This window comes from Propithecus coquereli, unplaced genomic scaffold (genome assembly GCF_000956105.1).
Source record: "Propithecus coquereli isolate 6110/MARCELLA unplaced genomic scaffold, Pcoq_1.0 Scaffold5, whole genome shotgun sequence".
Classification (NCBI taxonomy): Eukaryota; Metazoa; Chordata; class Mammalia; order Primates; family Indriidae; genus Propithecus; species Propithecus coquereli.
In genome coordinates this window covers 376,500-381,995 of record NW_012150840.1, presented here as the reverse complement: position 1 = coordinate 381,995, position 5,496 = coordinate 376,500, and positions in this window count along the sequence as shown.

Here is a 5,496-nt window from a genome sequence, read left to right as displayed (position 1 = left end):
AACTCCTGACCTTGAGCGATCCACCCACCTCGGCCTCCCAGAGTGCTAGGATTACAGGCTTGAGCCACCACGCCCAGCCCCAAATTTATTTTTGATGAAGATACAGAAGAAGGTAACTCCCCTTAGTAAATTGATTAATACTTTACACCACAATTGAGAGAACTAGTACTGTAGGATCATAGAGGTCATTCCCAGAAAAATGATTCCATAAACACAGCTGAGTTTCAGATCAAAGTGAAGTGTTAATTCTCAAGTCGTATTAAGAGTTAAGAATCTCATTCCAAAATAGTGGCTCATATGGTTTTTTGTTCTTATTCACTTTTTGAATCTGATAAAATCTAAACACTGTCTCTTCGATATGTGTGCATGCACACACATACACACACATCCACACCCCAAATAGTGCATGCATTGTCAGAAGCTAGTGCTCCTTGAAGCCTGTCTATCAATTCCAGGTAAAGAATCTGCACTCAAAATCTTTCCTCAGCTGTAGAAAACCTCATTTGAGACTAATCAAATGATGTTTGAATAACCAAAAAGTAGAATAATTGAAAAGTTGGTAGAATAATCAAAAAGTTGTCCAGGGGCAATGACTTAATGTTCTGTTCCTGAGGGGTCTTTTATTGTTGAGAAATTCATTGTCTTCAAATTGGCTTAAGTCTGTTAAAATAATATCTAAGATATTTATAGCATTGTTTAGTTTTCAGGGCACTGGTATATAATGCCATGTGACTTACCTTGGGTATTTTACATAACAGACATCTTTTGAATTACATTTTAAACTCCCATGACCCTCCCAGCAATTCTAGAAGATTTCAATCCCTGTTATGGATAGGAAAACCCAAGTGCAGAGATACCCAAGATGAGTTGACTAGTCAGCATCAGAATGAAAAAGACTCTGACTCCTCACTCCGGCACCAGTCCCTGTATTTTGGCTAAGCTGTCAAACAAATGTTTTAAATAAGTAAATAGCAACAACAACAACAACAACAATAGTTATCACTTATTGAGCAGTTCCAAGCACTGAGCTAAGAATTGCTCAATAATATTCACTCCAAACCATGAATTTGGAAACAGAATTTTAAATTCTGGTTTACTATGAATGATAATTGTAAAAAAATAATGTGAGCATATCCTTTAACATCTGGTGATGATCTTAAACTGAGATTGCTACTTCCTTTTCAGAGTCCAAGTTTATATTTATGCCTGCCATTGTGTTCATACTGTGTGAAAGCCAAACAATTTCATAGCATTCCACAAAAAAATAAAGGTTTCTAGCGGTTCAAATAGAGATGTGTAATGGGAGACTTATGTGCACAGAGCAGAGTTTGAGAAATATATTCAATAAATGTTGGTGTTGATTGAATACTTAGTTTAGCAAATAATATTTAGCTTTTCTTCCAGAATACCAATTTGGCAGGAAATGTTATAATAAATATAAAGAAATTCTATTTCCTCTTCTAGAAATAAATGGATTAAATTCCCATTTAACGCAGATTTCAATTCTCTCATATACTAGCCTTCATATTAATCTTTAGTAATTAAAATTGGCATGTAAAAATTTCTTGCATGTAGGATTTTGATAAATTATAAGGTTAGACCAACTAACTAGACCTGTCAAATGCTTGAAGTTTTAAGTTTAATTTTGTATGGTGTATCTAAGCGAGCAAGTCTTTTCTGCATTAGAAACAGGAGCCAAAATGCTCAAAGATGTAGAACCTGGCATGAACCTTCATCATTTTAATATTAAATTCAGGATCAGTGATTTAGTTATCAGCAAACAATAGTATGCCACAGTGGTCCCCAACCTTTTTTCACACCAGGAACCTGTTTCATGGAAGACAGTTTTTTAATGTATGGGGGTCCGGGGCATTGCTACCGTGACCTCCCCTCAGATCCTCAGGTATTGGATTCTCATGCGGAGCGCATAACCTGGACCCTTCACACGCGCAGTTTGCAGTGGGGTTCCCGCTCCTATGAGGGTCTGAAGCCGTCCCCTGATCTGACTGGGGGCAGAGCTCCGGCGGTGATGCGAGCGATGGGGAGCGGCTGTGGGTGCAGGTGGGGCTCCGCTGGCTCGCCCGCTGCCCTCCTCTGCTATGGGGCTCGGTTCCTGGCGGACAGGTGCCAGTCCGTGGCCCTGGGGGTTGTGGTCTGCAGTTATGCCGTGCTAAATTATTAATAATACTATTAACTTGAACTGTGTTGCTATTTGATTCATGAATTTCTTTTGATTTAAAAGTTCTTATTGTTGAACAAGACTTGCAAGTATAAAGGTTTTATTTCCAGTTTTAGTTTATGTATTTTAATAATATTATAATAAAAATTTAAATTAATATTGGGCAGGTCCATGAGAATATTCTCCCTTTGAAGGGTATCCATATATTACTCAAGTTTGAGAAACGCTAGTCCAAATTAGCATTGATTAATTTACCATCATTCTTGAAACATATTTTTGCCACATAATTATTCCATTTCTCAAGCTTATTCACAAGGAGATCATGACAAATTTTGCCAATTACCTTAATAAAATCAGTACATTTTTGGTGCCTATGCCATTCCCAGGCTCTATTTCTTTAGCGGTACTATTAAAAAATAATAAACTTTGGAATGAAGCTTAGTGGGTCACTTCATCTTTCTGGAAATTCAGTGAAAGCCACATTTGCTTCATGCGATGCACTCTGAAGCCTCTTCTTTCACTATAGAGAAGCTGGAAGCCAAAATGAGACTTGAAAAGCTTCAGTATGATGTGGCAAGCTTTGGGACTACAGCGGTGCTTCATTACACTTTGGACAAGATAGGGCTGTAGGGGACATAGAAGATCCCAAAACTGGGGTACAGTTTCCATCTCTCTCTCTCCCTTTCTTTGGTAGAAGGAGTGATGTTATCTCTGCTGTAGTTTAAGATCTACTTGTATCTCAATCGCCAACCATCAGTAACTATGTTGTCCTGCCTTTTTCTAAAAAGTGGTCACACCTACCCATTCCAGGTCCTGAGACAGGGCTTCTGTCGAGGTGCAAACTCCAACCCCTGCCAGTCTCTGGATGCTGATCACATAAAATCTCATCTATTTTCTGGTCTGCTTTGAGGCTATATGTCCCCAGCTAAGCATTCACCAATGGCTGTATAGTCTACCTGAGCTGTTGATCCTAATTCTGCCCAGCTCTCATCCTAGCCTGTGACACCCTGTGGCTGCTTTATACCCCAGAACAAACAAAGTCCTCATGCAATTTTATCTCTAGTGTCTGTAAGGTCTTTCAGAGGAGGAAACTTGTTTCTTTTTTTCACCTTTCTATTTTGAGTATCTAGCACGGTATAGAACATATAAGGAGTTTTCAATAAATGTTTATTCAATGAATGACTGAGTAATTGAATGAAACTCTTAGAACGTGCCTTAATCTACCAATTAAATAGACATTCGAAGCGCTTTTCTGGCCTCAGAACACAAAAGATTTTTTTTTTAATCCCAGGTTACTTCTATGTGTGGTCTCCAGATCCAGTAGCTCTTTCCCCATGGTCATTCTAGCTTTCAAAGGACCCAAACAAAAGTCTCTCCTCACATCTTTCTCAATCATGGAGCAGGAGAAAACACATATTCCCAGAGCCTGGAAGTCAGCACCCCTTCTCTTTCAGGAGAGTAAGGAGAGAGAGTTCCAGCTGTCCAAACAGTAAAAGCAGAAGACCTCTCCTTTACCTCAAGACCTGGAGGAAATTTTTCTTTATTCTGCTCAGAAGTCTAGAAGTCCCACAGGAACAGAAAATAGGATTTAAAAAGTTGGTTTCCAGGAAGATTTCTGTGGTTACAATAACCACACTGCTTGTTCTCACTTTCTGCTCCAACAGAAATATCCCTGAGTCACACCTGAGCAAAATGTATCCATCTAGTCAGGTAATCTTATTTTTGCCTTTGCTTGAAAATGTATCAATAATATTTCTTACTTTTATGTTTACAATGGAATATTACTCAATCATAAGAAACGACAGTGATCTAGAACCTCTTATACTTTCCTGGATTAAACTTAAGCCCATTATCCAAAGTGAGGCACCACAAGAGCAGAAGAACGGGCCCCACTTGTACTCGCCATCAAATTGGTACTAACTGATCAACACTAGGGTGATCACATGGCAGAAATAGTCTCCAGGGATTAGGGGGATGGGGGCGTAAATCTGCAACTGAAGGACACGGGGAGCACTGTAGGGGGGAAGGGCATATCTTTAAGCTGCACTTGGGTGAGGCAAAGACATAAAGTGTAACCGTAATGTTTGTACCCTCACAATACCCTGAAATAAAAAAATAATAATATTTCTTACTTTAATTCTCATTTAAAATAAATTTTCCAGAATGAAAGGCCGTGATTATGACTTTTCAAATTTCTACTCCAAATTCAGATTATACTCCAGAACCTTCTCACACCAGAAAAAGCTTATTTATTGCTACAAAAGCCACATCATCATTAAATAATGGCATATTTTAAGAGATGCAGCCTAACTATAAATAGAATGATTAATAACATCTAGTCTTCAGCTCATCATAAAATAAAAAAATTATGTCAAATTTTTAGTGTCCCATTATATGCCAGAACGGCAGCTTGTATTTTCAGAAAAGGCCACAGAAATATTCCTAGTCCCACATGCCACCCCTCAACAAGCAGTGAGTCTATTTCCCCTTCCCTCGAAATTGGGTTGATCTCTGTGACTATCTGTCTGCCTAAATGAACAGAATGTGGTGGAAGCAACACTGCCTACTTCCAAGCAAGGCCATAAGAATTTCATCTGGCTCTCTCTCTTGGGATGCTCACCCTTAGAACCCAGGGACAACGTTATGAGGAAGCCCAGATCACATGGCTACATGTAGGGTACAGATTGCCCCTGTAAAAGTCTCAAATGACAGTCAATATTACCGCCAGACATATAAGCCTTCAGGTGATTTCAGCCCTCTGGTCTTTAGGTCACCCCTGCTGAAGGTGAGTGGAGCAGAAATGAGCTATTCCCACCATATCCTGCCAAAACTGAGCAAAATAAATATTGTAGTTGCTTTAGGCCACTAGGTTTGGGGTTGTTTGTTATGCAACAATAGACAACTGAAATAACCAAATGCTGTTCTCACATTCAATCCTCATAATCACTGGGAGATAAGTATTATTAACCTCATATTACCAATCAATAAACAGGCACTGTGCTAAGACCTGGAAATACATTAATGAACATGACAGATAGGGTTCCCGTCTTTACCAAGTTTACAGCGCAGATTGATTGTGTTCATTTCAACCATGAGCCATAGGCCAGTGAGGGCACCACCGACCTTCACTGTATATGTGAGGACACAGGATCATGCTTTTCTCTAGATTTTGTCCTAATCTTAACATTCTCCAGCAGGAGTAAATCAAGTCATGCATTTCTGTTGGCTTCAGATGCAGTGCATATGTGTATGTGACAATTGGTCATATTCTTGCATTAGAATTTTGCAGACTTAATCAGGTTTTTCTTTTTTTCTTT